This window comes from Chiloscyllium plagiosum, chromosome 15 (genome assembly GCF_004010195.1).
Source record: "Chiloscyllium plagiosum isolate BGI_BamShark_2017 chromosome 15, ASM401019v2, whole genome shotgun sequence".
NCBI lineage: Eukaryota > Metazoa > Chordata > Chondrichthyes > Orectolobiformes > Hemiscylliidae > Chiloscyllium > Chiloscyllium plagiosum.
The window spans coordinates 44868322-44880814 of NC_057724.1; the positions used below are offsets into that span (position 1 = coordinate 44868322).

General features: G+C 41.5%; 2 long non-coding RNA genes across 2 annotated transcripts in view; one reads left to right on the top strand and one right to left on the bottom strand.

The window, feature by feature from the left end:
• LOC122557275 overlaps positions 1-8695 on the bottom strand; it is a 73791-nt gene extending 65096 nt beyond the window's left edge. Inside the window, exon 1 of the long non-coding RNA XR_006313785.1 lies at positions 8569-8695. This is a non-coding gene — a long non-coding RNA (uncharacterized LOC122557275). The remainder of the gene's footprint in view (positions 1-8568) is intronic.
• LOC122557276 overlaps positions 8631-12493 on the top strand; it is a 25637-nt gene continuing 21774 nt past the window's right edge. Inside the window, exon 1 of the long non-coding RNA XR_006313786.1 lies at positions 8631-8700. This is a non-coding gene — a long non-coding RNA (uncharacterized LOC122557276). The remainder of the gene's footprint in view (positions 8701-12493) is intronic.

A 12493-nucleotide genomic window follows, 5' to 3' on the forward strand; every position in this document is an offset into this window, starting at 1 on the left:
GGTCATAGTTTTAAGCTGGTTGGAGGAAAGTATAAAGGGGATGTCAGAGGTGGGGTCTTTACACAGAGAGTTGTGAGAGCATGGAATGCGTTGCCAGCAGCAGTTGTGGAAGCAAGGTCATTGGGGACATTTAAGAGACTAATGGACATGCATATTGTCACAGAAATTTGAGGGTGCATACATGAGGATCAGTGGTCGACACAACATCGTGGGCTGAAGGGCCTGTTCTGTTCTATGTTCTATGTTCTATTGGTAGGTCAAGGCACGGAGGGCAACGCATCAGAGTGAGGGTTGTTTATCCAAGACTTTGCCACTCACCCCATAATTGGTATGCCAGCATTCTGACCAAGGATGATGAACTTAAGGTTCACGCAATGGGCAGCAAGATGAGTTTCTTGTTTGAGGGGGAGGTTATGATGCCTTTCGAGCAATTGAGCTGCAAATACACCCAGTCGAGATCTTTTCTGTTTTTTTTAGGTTGGGGATTTCATCCAGAAGAAGACTATGCTTCTCACTAAGCCCTATAAGCCCGATACAGAGAGATTGTTGCTAAGTGCCGCAAGCACCCTTTTGGTTAGTGCTCTCTATCACCTTCTGTGTGGTAGGGCATGGCAGGATATTAACCAGTTATGTGAAGTCTGGGTGCGAGAGCGAGGAGCGGAGATCTCTTCTGAAACGTGGGAGGACATATGGGAGAACATGTGAAAGGTCTCAATCTGTAACAGAACATATGCTACGCAGTTAAAAGTTCTGCATGGGGTTCATTTGGCAGCGGACTATCTGGCAAAATTTTAAAAAGAGGCATCTCCAATGTGTCCCAAATATAGAGTAAGTGTAGGTGCTCTTACCCATTGCTTCTGGACATGCCACAGGCTCTGTGTTTATTGGAGCACTGTGGCTGGAGAGATAGGGAGGGTATTGAGGACTGAAGTTAAAGGTTATGGAAAATATAACAAATACCAGTATAATTAAATTCGGTAGACAGAATTTAATGCTGTCATCTTACTAGTTTAATTTTGATGAAGGCAAACCCTTTCTGAATCATATGCCACATACATGTGTGCCTCTGATTTTTGCCTCTTGTTCCTCCACAGGTGCATGATCTATAGATTAGATTACTCACAGGCCCTTCAGCCCAACCCGACCCTCCAAAGTGCAACCCACCCAGACCAATTCCCCTACGTATACCTCTTCACCTAACACTGTGGACGATTTAGCATGGCCAATTCACCTAACCTACACATTTTTGGATTGTGGGAGGAAGCCCACGCAGACACGGGGAAAATGTGCAAACTCCAAACAGTCAGTCGCCTGAAGTGGGAATTGAACCTGGGTCTCTGGCACTGTGAGGCAGCAGTGCTAACCACTGTGCCACCCACTATAGAGTTTTCTTTCTCTCTAAGACCCTGTGTTGAAATCAAGCTTCACTGCACTGCTTCTTGCTGTTATCACTTTTTACCAGCGACAACAAAATTGCAGAATTCTTTTCTCTTTTGGCCAGGTAGTACTTATACAGGGAATAATGAATTTTAAGGAATCTGTTTCAAATATTTTTCTAAATCAGTGTTCTTTGAAAGTGGTTTCTTAAATAATGTAGTAAGCCAAAGCTGTCAGCATAGAACAATCTCAGAGAGTACTCTTCCTTGTAAATATTCTATCCTCTAAACTCATCATCCTTTAAATTCATTTGACAATATCAATATAGACTCAGCTTGATATCCAGTTTTCATGTAAACAGCACCCCCTGGTGGATTGGCTGCTGAAAGCCACAAATGCTCTGTGATTAATTTTGTCCCTTACAAGGGATTTAACATTTTAATATTCTTCTTTTCAAAGCATTGGCATTCCTTTTACCCAGCATCACTGAAGTGCAAATGACAGGAAATACATCAGGAGGTTTAATTCCATAATTTGCCTTGAGTCATAACTTACCTACACAAAGGGCAGAATTTATCCAGTTAATGGTGGGGTCCTGGGTGGTGTTGTCGAACAGAGAGACCGAAGCATTCAGGTTCGTAGTTCTTTGAAAGTTGTGTCACAGGTAGACAGGGTGGTTAAGAAGCATGCTTGGCTTCATTGCTCAGACCATTGAGTATAGGAGTTGGGACATCATGTTGATGTTGTACAGGGCGTTAGTGAGGCCACTTTAGGAGTATTGTGTACCGTTCTGGTCCGCCTGCTATAGGAAGGATATTATTAAAGTAGGGAAAATTCATGGAAGATTTGCCAGCATGTTGCTGGGACTGGAGGGTTTGAATTATAAGGAGAGGCTGGATAGGCTGGGACATTTTTCACTGGAGCGTCAGAGGTGGAGGGGTAACTTTATAGAGGTTTATAAAATCATGAGGGGCATAGATAAGGTGAATAGTAAAGGTATTTTCCTTAGGAAAACCAGGATGTATATTTATAAGATGAGGGGAGAAAGATGTAAAAGGGAACCTAAGGGGTAACTTTTTCAAAGAAAGGGTGTTTCTATGTAGAATAACTGCCAGAGGAAGTAGTAGATGCTGGTAAAGTTACAACATTTAAAAGCTATTTGGGCAGGTGTATGAATTGAAAGGTTTAGAGGGATGTTGGCCAAATGCAGGCAAGTGAGATTAGCTTAATTTGGGAAACTTGGTTGGCAAGGACAAGTTGGACTGAAGGATTTATTTCCATGCTGAATGACAGCAGAAAAATGCTGTCAGTGATCTTCAGTATATAAACCATATGCTCCCAAATGTGTATGAATATATTATAACCGTGATTTTGCACCTCTTAGTCCTAACAATGCAGCGGAATGATGAACACATCAGCAGAAAATAGAGCAAGTGACACTGCTGTAACTCTCCCCTCCACCAGTCCACCACAAAACAGTGCATGCACTTAACTTCAGTTGCACTCAGAGCTACAGCTGGTATAATGCAAGTAGGAAATCTATACCCTGGCTACCCACAAATCCACCTACATTCAAACAATTTTCATTTGTTCCCATATTGTTTTCCCAAAGCATATGCAGCAGCATTTAACTGGCACTCTTCTACTCATTTATGAGGTTGTAGGATAAAAAAGCTTATCCCTATAAGAGAAAGAGAGAGCTCAAATTCTGACAGCATCCCTGTACTGTCAAAACATGGATGGAACATAAATTTAACACACTGCCTTCAGCATCATAGATATATTAGAAGGCAGAAGAATTTAGAATCCAACTGGGCCTTTAGGTCCCAAAAAGTGGTGTGGGGTTTAGGGGGATTGTTGGGAGAGGAAGGTCAAATCTTGAGGGAGTCGGAGGAAAACGACCCAGAAAATACCTGGAGAACAGGCCAATGTTAGGTATAAAAGGAAACTATAAAATTTGATTCTGTTCAAAAGGACATCACAAAAAAAAGGAGGAAGCAGGCAAGCTGGGAAACACCAATAGCTGTTAGATCATAGAAACAAAAAACAAAATTTAGGGTGCAGCACCTTCATATTTTTATAGCTGGAAATATGATCAGTTTGTGGTTATGGCAGCTTGCCTTGAATGAGATATGCATCTAGTAAAGAGTGGTGCCTAGTTCAGTGTGTACTTCTTGAACCCATGACTCCTGTGCAATGCAGTTCGCTGACCTAACAAAATCAATTACGGTAAACAACTGTGAGCTTTGACCCTTCTGGAAAAAAATCTCTTTATGTGTGTGGCACTTTCATTCATTTTCCTCATGTTGACAGCCAGGGGTTTTAGATAAAAGCAAAATCTAGCAATGGGAGGGGAACAGAGAAGATGCAGACAGCGTTTAACACTTGAACCAGGAATTCTTGATCTCTAAGGCACTACTCCACAAAAAGCAATGAATCAAATTCTCTTGGAGACACTGAGGACCATCTTCCAAGAACCTGAAAAGGTTTGTACCATGAATTCTAATTGCCAAGAAGAATTCAACAAATGCAATCTTACCTGGAGTAGGTAATAACACCAACATCATCTGCTTCTGTCCCACTGACAGAAAGCCCTACTGGCTATTCAGTGCATCAAACATTTTGACCACAAGTCTTCAGTCATTGAGGAACAGTTTGGACAGGATGGAAGCAAAATTTCTAAGGGTTCCCTTCCATTGATTGTGGGTTCCCAGATCCAGGAACAAACAAACTGTAGTTAGATAACATGATCTTTCTGGATAGCCCCCTTAGATACCTGGTCATGTACATAGCCAGATAATACCTAACAAAAGACCACAAAACAAGGAACACTGCAGTCCCAAGTGACTCAAGATACAATAAAGCTTAATTTTCATAAAACAGGACAGTGGAAGTGAGCAGCAAGCAATTCAGTGATGCAGCATAATGAGTGATCTGGCTGCTGCTGCCATGGAAGCAGCCCTCAGTTAAGTGAGGAAAGGAGAAATTGAGAAGTGTTGCCTATGGATCTAAAATGGTTAATACTCAGTTGGTGGCATGCAATAAACTATATCATGTTAACTATAGAGACCTTCCTAGTTATATCAGGAAATGGTTTTCTTCTACCACACTAGACTAAGTAGGCACTTAGTTTACCTACATTTAAAGAGGCTGGTGGCTGCAACATTCATCATGTCAGTTGGCACACTCATACTCCATATGATAGCTCCGTGAGTGAAATTCCCGCGTAGGGAAACTTTAAACAGTGCAATAATCCAGGCTGAGAAAAAGAAATCTTACAAAATTACTTGCAGCTCAGATCAAGCATCACCACCATCATAGCATGATACATGACTACAGAAATGGAAGTGAAAAGTTACAAAGAAAATATTAATCCATAATTACAGACCTGAAAACATTACAGACCTTGTATTTTAAAGATTCATAATGGGTAGGTTAAAAGCCTCAGTAAATCTGATCTAATGGAAATATAAAATGTGGGAGACTTTATTCGGGCTGCGGAAGAGGCAGGAGATCTCCTTAAGAGTCTCAATGAAGACCAGGATTAATTATCTATATCACAAGGAAGAGGATTCATACAGAATAGCCTTGAAAATGATGTGAATTCTCCACTTTACTGATGAAGGGCAGAGATCCTCCATTTTTACTGCAAAATGTGTAAGCCCTGTAATATGGCAGCAATAGGCATGAGAATTGTTATTACCACGAAATCATTTTTTTCAAGCAAACATCTCCTCTCTAAAAAAAGCGCAATTTATAACCATATTAGGAAGTAATGGCACCACAAAGAATATTGCTTGGAAGGCTTGATTGCAGATATTTAGCAAACAAAATTTGGTGCTGGACATCTTGGAGAAAATAATTCTTAATATACAGAAAGCCTTTCAAAACTGATATTTTATCAGAAACGGAGTGTATAGCTGAGGACATTGAAGATACCAAAGAGTAAAAGAAGCAATTGATACTTTTAAAGGGATACTGAAATCCTTTGACAATTACTTCAATCCCTTCCCATGTCTTCACTCCCCCCTGCATCCTCACTTCCTCCTCCTGTGTCTACACTTCTTCCCTCCTTATATCTACACGCACCTCTCCCCACATCCTTACTTTTCCCAACTTGTGTCCTCACTGCCCCTTCCCTATGTCGCCACTCCCTCCTTCCTGAATCTTTATTCCCCCACCTCAGAATGAATAAAATTATTGAAATAGCAAGTTGTAATAGAAGATTTTGGCATCCAAATGAATTCATGTCTGATTTCATTAACGATCTCTACACATTAGTGCAAAAACATGAGGCGCAAAATTGTTGTAAGAATTGCTAGTTAAATTTTGTCAGATCTGTTGAGTTTTTTATTCAAAAAGCAAAAGATTCTATTGCATAGTTCAGCCAAATTTTCCTAAAACTAGGAGAGCAGACCTCAATTGCAAATTGTCTTTCTGTTTTTTATGGCTCGAGAGTGTGGTGCTGGAAAAGCACACTAAGTCAGGCAGCATCCAAGGAGCAGGAAAATCGATGTTTCAGGCAATAAGCTGTACATCAGGAAACTCATTTTTCCTGATGAAGAACTTATACCTGAAACATTGATTCTCCTGCCCTTCAGATGCTGCCTGACCCGCTGTGCTTATCCAGCACCACATTCTCGACTCTGGTCTCCAGCATATGCAATCCTCACTTTTTCCTTTCTGTTTATGTCAATTATTCTTAGTGGACATTTTTAACTTCTCATTATTTTGCACCTAGTTTCATGTAGTTCTCATCTATATCCACCAGGAAGTGGGTTGGAATGTTTTTGAATTAATTTCACATTGTAACTTTGCAGCTTGTTGAGAAGGGAGATTTTTGGGGATTATTTATTTATTTATTGTCACTTGCATTTTACTTTGAATAACGCAGTAAATTACAGTGAAAAACTTCAACAGTCACCACAATCGGGCTCTATTTTGAATAATTTAAGAATCAAAAGGATAAAAGATATGACTGAGAGAGAATTCTGGGCCCTCAGCTAGCTCACCAGCAACACTTGTGTCGCCTGTATTTGACCCACCATCGTAGAAGTAGCCACTTTTTTGGTGCCATCTCTTTCTCACTAGGCCCACCTCATCAACACTGCATTCCTATTAGTCTAAAATCTATTTAAACTTGCATTCTAGACATGAAAAGGGGCCTTGACCAAGATCCTTGTATCCTCTCCAGCCACTGGAGAGATCCCTGAGGATTGGCGAGTAGCTAATATTGTTCTTTTGTTCAAAAATGGAAGTAGGAATAGTCATAGGCCAGGAAATTATAGATTGATGAGTCTCACATCGGTGGTTAGAAAGCTAATGGAGAGAATTCTTAGGGATAGGATTTACGCTCATTTGGAAAAGCATGGACTAATTAGTGCCAGTCAGCATAACTTTGTGCAGGGCAAGTGATTGATGTGTTTTGGGCAGGTGACAAGGGTGATTGATGAAGATAGAGTAGTTTATTTTGTTTACATGGATTTTAATAAGGTTGGCCAACATTTTTTTTTGTTTAAAAAGGGAAGCAGAGATAATCCAGGTAATTACAGGCCAAGGAGCTTGACTTCAGTGGTGGGGAAGCTGTTGGAGAAGATATTGAGAGACAGGATGTATTCACATTTGGAAGCAAATGCACTTTCCAGTGATAGGCAGCATGTGTCTGTGCGGGGAAGGTCATGTTTCACCAACTTGATTGAGTTTTTTGAGGACGTGACAAGAAAGATTGATGAGGGAAGAGCAGTGGACTTTAGTAATCATTTGATAAGGTACCTCATGGCAAGCTAGTACAAAAGGTAGCATCTGATGGGATCTGATGTGTGCTGGCTAGATGGATACTGAACTACCTTGGTCATAGAAGACAGAGAGTAATGGTGGAAGGATACTTTTCGGAATAGAGATCAGTAACTAATGGTGTTCCACAGGGATTAGTGCGGCGACCCTTGTCGTCTGTAACATATATAAATGATCTTTATAATATATATATGTAAATGAGGAAAATGTAGGTGGTCTGATTAATAGGTTTGGGAGAAAGTGAGGATTGCAAATGCTGGAGAGTCAGAGTCGAAAAGTGTGGCACTGGAAAAGCACAGCAGATCAGGCAACATTGAGGAGCAGGAGAGTCGACATTTTGGATTAGTAAATTTGCAGATTACACCAAAATTGGCAGTAGACCCAACATTGATCCTTGTGGTACACCGCTGGTCAAAGCCCTCCAGCCTGAAAAGCAACCCTCTGTCTTTTACCTTTGAGCCAGTTCTGTCTCCAAATGGCTAGTTCTCTCTGTATTCCATGTGATCTAACCTTGCTACCCATGAGAAACCTTGTCAAATGCCTTACTGAAGTCCATTTAGATCATGTCCACTGCTCTGCCCTTATCAAACCTCTTTGTTACTTCTTCAAAAAACTCAATCAAGTTAGTGAGACATGCATACAGCATAAAGCCATGTTGACTATATCTAATCAGTCCTTGCCTTTCCAAATACATTTTTAAATCTTGTCTCTCAGGATTCCCTCCAACAACTAGCCCACCACCGATGTCAGGCTCACCGGGCTATAGTTCCCTGGCTTTTCCTTACCACTTTTCTTCAATAGTGGCACCACGTTAGTCAACTTCCAAAGTTCTGGCATCTCATTTGTGGCTATTGCTGATACAAATATCTCAGCAAGGGGCCCAGTAATCATTTCCTTAGCTTCCCACAGTGTTCGAGAGTACACCTGGTCAGGGCTGGGGATTTATCCACCTTTATGGTTTTAAGGTGTCCAGCACTGCCTCCTCTGTAATAGGGTAGTTATTTCCCCAGTCCTTGTAGTATCAGAGGCCTTGGGCATTGTTTTCTTCATGTGAACTCATGTCAGTGACATGCTCACCTGGCTGCGACGTCAAGTCTGCTCTAGATAATTGACCTGCCAAGGTGAATGTCTCTATGCTGGACGGTTCACATGAACACAACACTGACGCTTTCTCAGGAGGTGTCAGAGATATCATCAGGAGGGATAATGATGCTACTGCAGGGGAGGAGGGCGCAGCAGCTTGTGCTTTGTTTCTTCTAGTAGATGCTAATAAGTGTAGTGGAGAATAATTCATTTTGCAAATGCACTGTCCCTTATCTAGATCAATGTGTGACACATGCCTTAGAAGGGTAGAATGCCAAGTTCCATACTGTTTATTGTAACATTCCTATCTCTCACCAGTGCAGAAATGGTCATGGTTCTGGCCTTGCCAGCTGTATGGCCTGCTCTATAAAGGTGGTGAGGAGTCAAATATTTTCAGCCCTCACCCGGTCTGGGTCCTCTTGTTCCAGCTGTGGGCCATTTTGTGCTGTAAACAGAGAAAGGAAAGGATGGAGTGTGAGGGCAATAAGAGCATGAGCGTTTTATAAGCATGCATAGCCATCCCAAATTCTGAGCCTTCCCCAATAAATAAATAGGAGTGCTGGGACAAAGAGAGCATGAGGTGGCTCTGAGCCCTTCACTGCACATCATCCACTTGATACTGAGGCTTCCAAATGATAGGCCTATGTGACACGTGTTTGCAGAGTCATAGTTAGAGTGAGTGCTACCGCTATGAGTGTTAGTTTACAGTGAAAAAGACAGTGCCACTTAATCTCATGGACTGCATCCTTTTCCTGCACTGGTTCTGGGTCTTTTTGTGAAGGCCAGTGACGCTAAACTATGCTCGGACCTTGGCCCAATTACAGGGGTTCCTACTGCCACCCCTGGGAATGGATCTCCTATATTAGTGGACACTTATCCATGTAGACTTTAAATACATCAGCTGAATCTTTGACCATGGAAAGTCCTGGTAAAGGGGCAAGAACTGAATTTGTGACACAACTATAAGTAGGTTGTTCCTGTACATTACAGACAGCTGTCAGTAGTCAAATTTTTCAATGAGTTTTCATGCAAAAAGCATGTATTTTAGGAGAAACAAATGTTAGATAAAACAGGACATTCAAATTCAACAAGGAAAAATTGTTGGATTGATAGTTTGATCTATCCTGATATTTTACCTCCACACAGAAGGGTTTGGTTATCAGTAAATGAACATAACAAAATGTGAAAGCTAGTTTATTGACTTCACAGAAGCCACAATTATTTACATAATCCCTTGCATCATTGGTTTTTTTTGCAAGCTGGCTTTCTGTAAAATTTGTTTGCTGGCTGACAGAAGGTCGTGTGATGTTGCAATTTGACCGTTCCCCTCTGTAACACAAACCTATATCACATCTAGTTCATTCATTCATTTTGAAAGAAAAACACAATGCCAAGCTTGACATGCATTTTGCCTCTAGCAGGATATCTTTACCTGGCCTCGTAATGCTTATATGATTCCCTCCTAACATAAGAAACTAGAATTGGGTAACGTGGTATTGAAAGATCCAATACACATTTATTATAAGTCACTAATATATAAAAATATTATGTTCACAGGCACTTCTTTGCCTGGGTTAACAATAAACCATACAGTTACAATGAGTAATATCCTTCTGTCATTGTGTGATCTCATATGACTTAAATTAAGATGGAGTCCATGACATTTTATACCCTCACGTCATATGATATGATATCATAAGTATGTCTCTTAAAGGTATGCTGACATAACACAACAAAGCCATGAAGTGCAAAAAAAATTTTCAAAAACCCGCAGCAGTCCAACCAGTGAATAACATTACTGCATTAATCAAAACCCTCAACATCCATTCAAAGTAACATGCTCATTAAAAAGTGACCTAATTTATTTCTCAGGATTTTAACTGACTTCGTATTCCATTTCTGTGGTGTGAATGTTCCTTGCCACTTAACAGCTTTGGCCTGAGTGTTGTGTAGGTCTTACTGCATTTGGACTTGGACTGCTTGCATATCTAAAGAGTCATGAATCGCTGAATAATGTGATTATTGTGCAATCATCAACAAAAATCCTCATTTCTGGCCTTATGAAGGAAGTTCATTGAAGAGGGTGATTAGATGAAGAGGCTTGAGCCCAGAACTCTATACTGAGGAACTCCTCAGCCTATATGGGTCTTACCACAGTTATGCAGGGCCTTGGTGGTTTCACACCTGGAGTATTACATGCAATTTGGTCTCCCAAACTAAAGGAGGATATTCTTGCCATAGAGAGAGTGCACCAGAGGTTCACTGGCTAATGTCAGTCATGCCCGGAGTGTGCAATGAGGAGAGATTGGTTGGACTTGGCCTGTGTTCACTAGAGATTAGAAGGATGAGGAGGATCTGATTGAAACATTAAAAATTCTAACAGGGCTATACAGACTAGGTACAGGGAGAATGTTTTCCTTGGTGTAAAGTCTAGATGCTACCAAAACTACTAAGGTTTTTTCAACAATTTTTGTTTTTCATTTCCAGCATCTGCAGTTCTTTTGGTTCTTCTTTACAGGTTTGGAAGGTGCTGTCTAAGGTTCTTTAGTGAATTTCTGCAGTGAATCTTGAAGATAATACACAGTGCTGCTACTAAGCATCAGTGGTGAAAGAAGTAGATAATTTGTGAATGTGGTGCAAGTTGAGCGGGCTGCTTTGTCCTGGATTGTGTCAAGTGTCTTGATTGTGATTGGAGCTGCATCCATCCAGGCAAGTGGGGAGTCTTTGATTACACTCCAGACCTGTGCCTTGCAGATAGTGGACAGACTTTGGGGAGTCCAGAAGTGAGTTACTCACAGCAGTATTCAGAGATTCTGACCTGCTCTTGTAGCCATTGTTTACGTCAAAGAGTCATACAGCACAAAAACAGGCCCTTTGGTTCAATTCGTGTGTGCATCCCAATCTTACCAGTCTCATTTGGCAGCATTTGGCCCACATTGCTCTAAACCCTTCCTATTCATATACCCATCCAGATGCCTTTTAAATGTTGTATTGTACCTGCCTCCACCACTTCCTCTGGCAGCTCGTTCCATACATGCACCACCCTCTTACTACTCAGGGCCTTTTAAAATCTTTCTCCCCTCACCTTAAATCTATGCCCTCTAGTTTTGGACACTCCCCCACCCTTGGAAAAAGACCTTGGCTAATCACCCTATCAATTCCTTTATGATTTTATAAACTTCTGTAAGATCACCCCTCAGCCACCAATGCTCCAGGGAAAATAATGCCAGCCTATTCAGCCTCTCTTAAATCTCAAACCCTCCAGTCCTAGCAAAATTTGTAAATCTTTTCTGCAACCTAAGATTAACAACAATCAGTTGAGTTTCTGGTCAATGGTAACCCCAAGAATATTGATAGTCAGGGATTCGGTGAAAGTAATGCCATTGAATATCAAGGGGCTGTGGTTAGATTGTCACTTATTGGAGATGGTCATTGCCTGGCATTTGTGTGGCACAAATATTATTTGCCACTTGTCAGCCCAAGCCTGGATATTGTCCAGATTGCATTTGAACGTGGACTGTTTCAGTATCCAATGAGTCGCAAATGATATTGAATATTGTGCAATCATTGGCGAACATCCCTACTCTGATTTTATGATGGAGGGAAGGTTATTGAGGAAGCAGCTGAAGATGGTTGGGCCTAGGACACTACCCTGAGGAACTCCTGTAGAGATGTTCTGGAGCTGTGATGACTGACCTCCAACAACCACAAACATCTTCCTATGTGCCAGGTATGACTCCAACCAGTGGATAATTTGCCCCCAATACCCACTGATTTCAGGTTTGCTGGAGCAGTTGATGACACACTCGGACAAACGCATCCTTTTTGTCAAGGCCTGTCACTCTGACCTCATCTGTGAAATTCAGCACTTCCACCATGTTTGAAGCAAGGCGACAATGAGGTCAGGAGCTGAGTGGCCTCAGTGGATCCCAAACTGGGTATCATTCAGCGAGTTATTTTTGAGTAGTTTCTGCTTGGTAGTACTGTTGATGACACCTTACATAACTTTATTGATGCTCAAGAGTAGACTGACAGGGCAATAATTGGCTGGGTTGCATTTGTCCTGCTTTTTGTGTACAAGATATACCAATTTTGGCGGCACGGTGGCACAGTGGTTAGCTCTGCTGCCTCACAGCGCCAGAGACCCGGGTTCAAATCCCACCTCAGGCGACTGTGTGGAGTTTGCACATTCTTCCCATGTCTGCGTGGGTTTCCTCCGGGTGCTCCGGTTTCCTCCCAC